This window comes from Arachis ipaensis, chromosome B10, assembly GCF_059453495.1.
Source record: "Arachis ipaensis isolate K30076 ecotype BB chromosome B10, ASM5945349v1, whole genome shotgun sequence".
Lineage (NCBI taxonomy): Eukaryota > Viridiplantae > Streptophyta > Magnoliopsida > Fabales > Fabaceae > Arachis > Arachis ipaensis.
The window spans coordinates 34,316,693-34,326,868 of NC_142435.1; the positions used below are offsets into that span (position 1 = coordinate 34,316,693).

At 32.7% G+C, this 10,176-nt stretch overlaps 1 non-coding gene across 1 annotated transcript; it reads right to left on the bottom strand.

The window, feature by feature from the left end:
- Positions 1-10,068: 10,068 nt before the first annotated feature.
- Positions 10,069-10,176, bottom strand: LOC148579654 (small nucleolar RNA R71). Its single transcript, XR_015899492.1, has one exon. It is a non-coding gene; the product is annotated as a small nucleolar RNA R71 (small nucleolar RNA).

Here is a 10,176-nt window from a genome sequence, read left to right on the forward strand (position 1 = left end):
AATGTTAAATATAATAAACTCAAAATTCTAAACTTTAAATACTAAACACTAAATACTAAATTTTAAGTTATGTACCATAAATGTTAAATCCTAAAATTCTAAACAAAAACAATGAACTTACTATAGAGTGTATACAGTTTATTCTCTAAAATAAGTCTAAATAACTTGTGAGAGCAGATGTACCACTTTTAATAAATCATTAAATTTATTAAATAAAAATAAAAAAATGTTATAAAAGAAGAGTATTAATGGACTTCATAAAATATATTAGTATAAAAATAAATAAGTATCTTTTAATATACAATATTTTACAAGTATAAGTGTAATCTTTTTTTAAATAAATAAAAATAAATCATATTACTACATAAAAATATTAATTTTTTTTATTGAGATCAATTATAATATAGTAAATTTTTATAATATTAAAAATTTCATATTAAAATATAATTTTTAATTACACATATAAATTATAAAATATAAAATAATTTTATTTTATTTTATAATACTTTTGACAAATAATTAAATTGTTTCTTTCTTATATTGAGAGATGCAAAAGGTAAAAAGAGTTGATCACATAAAAATCATTTTAATCTATTGTTTGAGTTGGTTATTACTTTGATGGTGATAACCGAAGTAATGAGAGAAACATTTAGTTTGCTCTCTAAGTTGACTCAGATAGGAATATAAAAACCGGCATCTATGTTAGTTCGATCCACACGGATAAAACTACAAGTTTTTAAGTATTTTATTTTTAACTCAATATTTTTAGAAAATTACTAGTTAACTCTCACATATATTAATATTTATAAAAATAACTCAGAATTTTATAAAATACTCATTCATCCCTGAATGCTTACTTTTTACTCAAAATACCCCTAAATTTATTTATTTATAAAATCAATCTCAATTTTTATCAAAATACAATTTTATTTCCAAAATAATAATATTATATTGGTGACAAACACAACTCTTAAAAATCCAAAAATTATTTTTTGTAATCTGTTCGAATATATATATATATATATATATATATATATATGATGTTTAATTTATTTTTGAGTTTTACCGTTACCGATTTTCACAGTTTTTTTTCAGTTAATTTCTTGACCATCAAACCTCATCATTTTCTATCAACAATTTTCATTTCACAGCTAGGCTCTTCTTCATGGCCGAACCAACGATCACAAGCAACAATAATAATTCAACAAAACTTCAACATAAACTTAATCAAACTCAACCAATAATCAATCAAACTAACAATCACTTATCACATTAATATTTAATCGGTGCAAAATTATCAAACCCTACCTCTATACGAAATCACAATAACCGAAGCTGCAGAGAAAGCTCCTGAACAAGAAATTGAAGATGAAAACGTCAAAAATTGGCTACTCCCTCCAACTCCTCAATTCGGCCGAGCTATGCAAGGGAAACAACTGCTTCTCCGTCGACTTCTCCCGAATAAAAGTGACGTCAATGATGAATGAAAATTGTTTATCGGTAAAGAATTTCACAAATGAAATCTCGTTGCAAGTATAGTTCTAAATCAATAAACAATTCCTCAATAAAAAATTTGTTTGTCACAAGTACAAATCCCAATAAAAATAAACCGAAGTATTTAAACCTTGAGTCGTCTCTCAAGAAATTACAGAAAAGTGTTCTTGTTATTGGTCATGGGACAAGTATTTTTGGGGGTTCTGAATAAAGGACATGAGAGATAAATTACAAGAAAGTAAATGAAACTCAAATGATGAAAAGGTCTTGGCAAGGGTTGATGGTTAAGGATCTTTATCCTTGTTACTAACCACAACATGATAATTGTAAAGATCAATCCCATTAATTCATCCTCTAACAAGTGAAGGAAAGTCAAATGAGCTACATCAATCCTAATCCATAAGTCCTAGCCACCTCACTAATTAACTTAGTGGAAGCTAATGTCAACGGACACCAATTATCAAGCACTTGGACATTAGCAACTCAATTTCACCTAAGTTGCCATCCCAAGCTAAGAATACAAAAATCTACTCTAACATCCTTCCAAGCATTTAATAAAATACTTGGAAGGCATAAAAAAAAGCAAGATAAAATTGCAAGAAAAGTAAATCTACACTACCAATTGTAAGGAAATTAACAACAACAATTCAAATCAACAATAAAAGAAATCAAACATAAATTGCATTAAAAGGAAAATAGAAGAAACAAGAGTGTATCCACAACAAATAAACAAATACAAGAAATAAAGTACTAAACTAAGAAAGTAAAGGTAAAGGAACAAGAAATTGGAAAGGAAAAGTAAATCAAAGCATGAATTAAACCTAGATCTAAGAAATCCTAATCTACATCTAAGCTAATTCTAGAGAGAAGAGAGAGCTTCTATCTCTAGAAACTAACTAAAGCATGATGATAACTCTACTATGTGCTTTCCCCTCCTTGACTCCTCTTGAATTCTGCATGTAATAGGCTCAGAAATGAGTTGGATTTGGGCCTGGGAAGCTCAGAAATCGCCCCCAGTATTTTGCCTTTAATGAGGTCACGTGCGAGCTGTGACGCGTACGCATGGGTCACGCGTACGCATCGATTGGCATTTTTACTTCCCATGCATACACATCATGTCACGCGTATGCGTCACCATGCGACTTTATATTCACGCGTGTGCGTCGTTCCACGCGTGCACGTCGATGAATGCACTCCAAATCCTTGATTTTCCATGATCTCTCCACTTTGCATGCTTTTCTCTTCATTCCTTTGATTCATTTCTAGCCTTTTCAACTTGAATTCACTAACAAACACATCAAGGCATCTAGTAGAATCAAAGGTGAATTAAAATTAGTAAATTAAGGCCTAAAAAGCATGTTTTCACTCTTAAGAACAAATTAGGAGAAATTCATGAAACCATGCTATTTTATGGAATAAATGTGAGAAAATGTGATAAAATCCCCTCAATTCATCATAAAATGCACCACGAAATAGTGGTGCATCAAATCTCCCCACACTTAAACTAAGCATGTCCTCATGCTAAACCAAGAAAGAGACAAAGGGGGTATCATCATTTATTAAAATGTAAACTAACTAAATGCAATCTACCTACATGCAACTATCTAAATGAATGCAATTACTTGGTCTAAATAAATCAACTTCCAAGAAAGCATATATGCACATGAGGGCTAAAGGTATTAACAACCAAGCCAAACTCACAATTGAATTGAGTTATTAAAAGATTTTACAAACTTGCAAGAAAAGAGATGATCATGGTGAAAACATATAATTGAGCAATCGAACCCTCACCGGATGTGTATCCGCTCTAATCACTCAAGTGTATAGGGTTGATTCACTCAATTCTCCCCTAATCATGCTTTTCAAGATTTATTTTTCATCTAACAATCAACAATTATTTCATGCATGCATACAAATATCATGAGGACTTATTCATAAGTTGTAATGGAGTTAGGGTCAAGGTAGGATTGTATATGGTTAAGTGGACTAGAAATTTGAATCTTTGATTAACTTAAACTTCCCACCTAACCTATATAGCAACCTATACAAATTCAAAGCTAACCTAACTACCCATTCTTCACTTTTTCACACACTCATGCATTCTCTTTGATCACAACTCATATGCATTGATTATTATTGAGCTTCACTTTGGGGCATTTTGTCCCCTTTTTATTGCTTTTCTTTTTCTTCCTTTTTCCAATTTTTTTCTTTTGATATATATATTTTTCCTTATTTTGTATATATATATATATTTTTTTTTTCTTTTTGCAATAAAGTATACAAAAGTATCAATGCATATGGTTTTACATTTAGTTAACACATGAATATGTACCCAATTCCCAATGTTTTCAACGAGACTACCAAATACACTTTTACCCCAACCAATGTCCCAAATTTTCCCACACTTGAATGATACACACTCACTAGCCTAAACTAATCAAAGATCCAAATAAAGGACATTTATTATTTTTTGCTTTAAGGCTTGTAATGTGCTAAGAACAAGTGGGTTTATCATAGGCTCAAAGTTGGCTAACAATGGAAGATAAAAGGTAAGGCTATTTGGGTAAGTGAGCTAATTGAACAATGACCTCAATCATATAAGTGCATGTATACACAAAATAATGGACATAAAGAATCAAACAAATCAAAAATCACAATCATAGAAAGAGAATAATACACACAAGAAGGAAGATAGTGGTTACAAGATGTAACTACACAATTAGGCTCAAATCTCACATGCTTGTGTTCTTAGCTCAAAAATATGATCCACAATATATAATTGAAGCAAGTCCAATGAAAAATTTTTTACTCAAATCAATTGGGGTGCCCTATAGATAAATTTCTTGAAAAAGTTCATTATTTTGACTAAGCTTATTATGTATATATATGCAAAACAAGAAAATTCAACTAAAAATTCTAGAAGACCTAAAAATGAAATACAAAAGTGTTAGGATTAGAAAGTTGTCACCTAAAAATGCCGACTGGTCGGACGACCTCCCTACACTTAAAAGTTTGCACCGTCCTCGGTGCATTCAAAAATGAGTAAGGGGGTATGGCGACTTGCCGAGTTGTCACCTTCAGCTGGTGGATCAACCAGTTACTGTATGTTCTTTCTTCCGCTTCCGTTTCAGCTTATGGTACGTCATTGATGAGTGATTTTATGCCGGTATAGAATTTATCAATAAATCCAATCGTAGTATAGTCTAAACCAACACGCAATTCCGCATCAAACAATCTAAAATCAATAACCGAGAGTATGAGTCCCGAGTCGTTCTCCCTAGGAGTACTCCAAAATGCACATTTTTGGTTAGAGAGTATATTGGTGTTTGAAGTTTCATATAAGAAAAGAACAAGCTAGTAATGTGAATGAAAATCAAATGATATAAAAGCCATGGCTAGAAGTGAGAATCGGACTTCCTATCATCATTGTTTCTATCAATTGTAATCACATCACAATTAGTTATTACTTCACTTAGTTAACCTATAGCGTAAAGGAAAGTCAAGTGAAAGTAATCAATTTAGATTCACAAGTCCTAGCCTAACCTTAGGGAAGTCTAGCTTTAGTGACTTGCAAATCAATTAGCAAGTTCCAATTGATGATCAACAAAAGACATTAATAATTCAAGTGTCTCCAATGTCTCAACCTCTAAGCCAAGTAAGAAAAGTCTACTCCATAGTTAAAGTTAGCATTTTCTCAAACACTTGGAGAGAAATGATGAGAGGGATTGTAAAATTAAAAGTAAAATTGAATTCAAAGATATCCACTACAAAAGATTAACAACAATCAAATAATTGAAGGCTAAGAACTTGAATTACCTCAATGTATCAATGGAAATAGAAGTAACAACATCCAAAAGCTAAGATCCACAAGTAACTTGAACAACAAGAACTAATTTGAGAGTATGAGAATCTAGATCTACAATTGAAAGTAAAGTAGAAGAGAATTGACAATAGATCTCACCAAATTCAACAAGAGAACTCCAAATTTGAGAAGTTAAACCCTAGAGAGAAGCTAGAGAGAAGTTAGAGTTTCTCTCTCTACAAAATGTAACTTCCAACTAAAAATATCTTAAAATGAGTTAATAGGTGTGGATCCCTTCAATCTTTGGTCTTCTTATGCCTTTTCCCGCTAGAATTCTGCTCCAAACAGGGTCTGTAACTGCCCTGAAATTGCTAATCACATTTTCTCTTTAAAAGTCACGTGCGGCATCGACACGTACGCGCACTGAACGCGTACGCATCCCTAGAGCTTTTACAATCCATGCGCACGCCTCACGCGTGCGTGCGCGTCCCTGGGGATCTGGCCTAGCCATGAAAATGCGCCAGCTCTGGCTTTGGCTTCCTCGCGCCGACCTTGGTGGCGCGCATCCACGCGTACGCACAAGGCACGTGATGAGCGGATAATTTATACGCTTTTTGGCATTGTTTTTAGTATGTTTTTAGTAGGATCTAGTTACTTTTAGGGATGTTTTTATTAGTTTTTATGTTAAATTCATATTTCTGGATTTTACTATGAGTTTGTGTGTTTTTCTGTGATTTCAGGTATTTTTTGGCTGAAATTGAGGGACTTGAGCAAAATCAGATTAAGAGGTTGAAGAAGGACTGCTGATGTTGTTGGATTCTGACCTCCCTGCACTCAAAGTGGATTTTCTGGAGCTACAGAACTTAAAATGGCGCGCTTCCAATTGCGTTGGAAAGTAGACATCCAGGGCTTTCCAGCAATATATAATAATCCATACTTTGTCCAAGTTTAAACGACGCAAAAGGGCGTTGAACGCCAATTCTACGCTGTAGTCTGAAGTTAAACGCCAGAAACACGTCATGAACCAGAGTTGAACGCCAGAAACACGTTACAAACTGGTGTTCAACTCCAAAAATGACCTTTCCACGTGTAAACTTCAAGCTCAGCCCAAGCACACACCAAGTGGGCTCCGGAAGTGGATTTCTACATCATTTACTTACTTCTGTAAACCCTAGTAACTAGTTTAGTATAAATAGGACTTTTTACTATCATCTTGGGAACATCTTTGATCAGTTTTATGCTATCTTAGACTTTCATGGGGGCTGGCCATTCAGCCATGCCTGGACCATTATCACTTATGAATTTTCAAACGGTAGAGTTTCTGCACTCCATAGATTAAGGTGTGGAGCTCTGCTGTTCCTCATGATTTAATGCAAAGTACCACTATTTTTCTATTCAATTCAACTTATTCCGCCTCTAAGATATCCATTCGTTCCCAAGAACATGATGAATGTGATGATTATGTGACGCTCATCATTATTCTCACTCATGAACGCGTGCCTGACAAACACTTCCGTTCTACATGCAAACAAGCTTGAATGAATATCTCTTAGATATATAATACAGGGGACCGAGTCCGAGTTATTAGTATCTTCGTGGTATAAGTTAGAACCCATGGATGGCCATTCCTGAGATCCGGAAAGTCTAAACCTTGTCTGTGGTATTCCGAGTAGGATCTGGGAAGGAATGGCTGTGACAAACTTCAAACTCGCGAGTGCTGGGCATAGTGACAGATGCAAAAGGATAGTAAATCCTATTCCAGTATGATCAAGAACCTCCAGATGATTAGCCATGCCGTGACAGAGCATTTGGACCATTTTTACAGAGAGGATGGGATGTAGCCATTGACAACGGTGATGCCCTTACAGAAAGCTTGCCATGGAGAGGAGTAAGACTGATTGGATGAAAACAGTAGGAAAGCAGAGATTTAGAGGAACGAAAGCATCTCTATACGCTTATCTGAAATTCTCACCAATGAATTACATAAGTATTTCTATCTTTATTTTCTGTTTATTTATTATTATTATTCGAAAATACTATAACCACTTGATATCCGCCTGACTGAGATTTACAAGGTGACCATAGCTTGCTTCATACCAACAATCTCCGTGGGATCGACCCTTACTCACGTAAGGTTTTGTTACTTGGACGACCCAGTGCACTTGCTGGTTAGTTGTGCGAAGTTGTGAAGTTATGTTTGGACCATGGTATTGTGCACCAGTTATTGGCGCCATTGCCAGGGAGAGAACGAACAACAAATTTTACAACCTCAGAGTAACAATTTCGCATACCAAGTTTTTGGCGCCGTTGCGGGGATTGTTCGAGTTTGGACAACTGACAGTTCATCGTGTTGCTCAGATTGAGTAATTTTCTTCTTATTTTATTTTCAAAAAGTTTTCAAAAAATTTTTCAAAAATCTTTTAAAAAATTTTCCCTTTGTTTTTGAAAATTATTTCATAATTTTTAAGAATGAATTCTAGTGTTTCATGAAGCATGTTGAAGCCTGGCTGGATGTAAAGCCATGTCTAAATTCTTTTGGACTGAGGCTTCCAAACCATCATCACAAGAGCAAGCTAGCTGTTCCTAATCCACCTGCTGTTGTATGACTGATTTGTATCTTCTAAAGCTTGGCTGGCTATTAAGCCATATCTAACCCTTGGATTGGAGCTTTAGGCTAACATTGAAAGATTCCTGGAATTCTTATTAAAAATTTTTGAATTTCTTATTTTCTTTTTCCTATATGTTTTTCGAAAAAAAAATATACAAAAATAAAAAAATTTTAATAAAATCATAAAATCAAAAATATTATGTGTTTCTTGTTTGAGTCTTGAGTCAATTTTAAGTTTGGTATCAATTGCATTTTTTTAAAAATTTTTTATGCATTTTTCGAAAATTCATGCATTCATAGTGTTCTTCATGATCTTCAAGTTGTTCTTGGCCAGTCTTCTTGTTTGATCTTCATATTTTCTTTTTTTGTGTCTTTTCTTGTTTTTCATATGCATTCTTGCATTCATAGTGTCTATACATGAAAAATTTCTAAGTTTGGTGTCTTGCATGTTTTCTTTTCTTGAAAATTTTTCAAAAAAATAAGTTCTTGATGTTCATCTTGACATTCAAAGTGTTCTTGGTGTTCATCTTGACATTCATGGTGTTCTTGCATGCATCACATGTTTAGATCCAAAATTTTCATGCATTGCATCATTTTCATGTTTTTCTCTTTCATCATTAAAAATTCAAAATTCAAAAAAATATCTTTCCCTTTTTCACTCATAAATTTCGAAAATTTGGATTGACTTTTTCAAAAAATTTTAAAATCTAGTTGTTTTTATGAGTCAAATCAAATTTTCAATTTAAAAATCATATCTTTTTCAAATTCTTTTTCAAAAATCAAATCTTTTTCATTTTTCTTATTTATTTTTGAAAATTTTAAAAATATTTTTCAAAAATATTTTTCTTAATTTTATCTCATAATTTTCGAAAATATTATCAATTAATGTTTTGATTCAAAAATTTCAAGTTTGTTACTTACTTGTTAAGAAAGATTCAAACTTTAAGTTCTAGAATCATATCTTGTGATTTCTTGTGAATCAAGTCATTAATTGTGAATTTAAAAATCAAATCTTTTTCAAAACTAATTTCAATCATATCTTTTCAAAAATATCTTTTTATCTTATCTTTTCCAAAATCATATCTTTCTATCATATCTTTTTAAATCATATCTTTTTCAAATATATATATATATATATATATATATATATATATATATTTTTTTTTTTTTCTAACTTCTTATCTTCTTATCTTTTCAAAATTGATTTTCAAATTTGTTTCAACTAACTAATTAACTTTTTGTTTGTTTCTTATCTCCTTCAAAACTACCTAACTAACTATCCCTCTCTAATTTTTGAAAATACCTCACTCTTTTTCAAAAATTCTTTTTAATTAATTAATTGTTTAAATTTTAATTTTAATTTAATTCTCCTTCAATTTTCGAAAATCACTAACTCTTTTTCAAAAAATTATTTTCGAAAACTTCTCTCTCTCATCTTCTTCTATTTATTTATTTACTTACTTACACTTCTCTTCATCCCATATCTCTGCTTTCCTCACCCTTGTGTTTGGATTCTCCTCCCTTCTCTTTCCTTACATTACATTCTTTTCTTCTTCTACTCACACAAAGGAATCTCTATACTGTGACATAGAGGATTCCATATTTTCTTTGTTATTCCCTTCTTTGTCATATGAGCAGGAGCAAGGACAAGAACATTCTTATTGAAGCAGACCCTGAACCTGAAAGGACTCTAAAAAGGAAACTAAGAGAAGCTAAAATACAACAATCTAGAGATAACCTTACAGGAATTTTCGAACAGGAAGAGGAGATGGCAGCCGAAAATAATAATAATGCAAGGAGGATGCTTGGTGACTTTACTGCACCTAATTCCAATTAACATGGAAGAAGCATCTCAATTCCTACCATTGGAGCAAACAATTTTGAGCTTAAACCTCAATTAGTTTCTCTGATGCAGCAGAACTGCAAGTTCCATGGACTTTCATCTGAAGATCCCTTTCAATTCTTAACTGAATTCTTGTAGATCTGTGACACTGTTAAGACTAATGGAGTAGATCCTGAAGTCTACAGGCTCATGCTTTTTCCATTTGCTGTAAGAGACAGAGCTAGAATATGGTTGGACTCTCAACCTAAGGATAGCCTGAACTCTTGGGATAAGCTGGTCAAGGCTTTCTTAGCCAAGTTCTTTCCTCCTCAAAAGCTGAGTAAGCTTAGAGTGGATGTTCAAACCTTCAGACAGAAAGAAGGTGAATCCCTCTATGAAGCTTGGGAGAGATACAAGGAACTGACTAAAAAGTGTCCTTCTGACATGCTT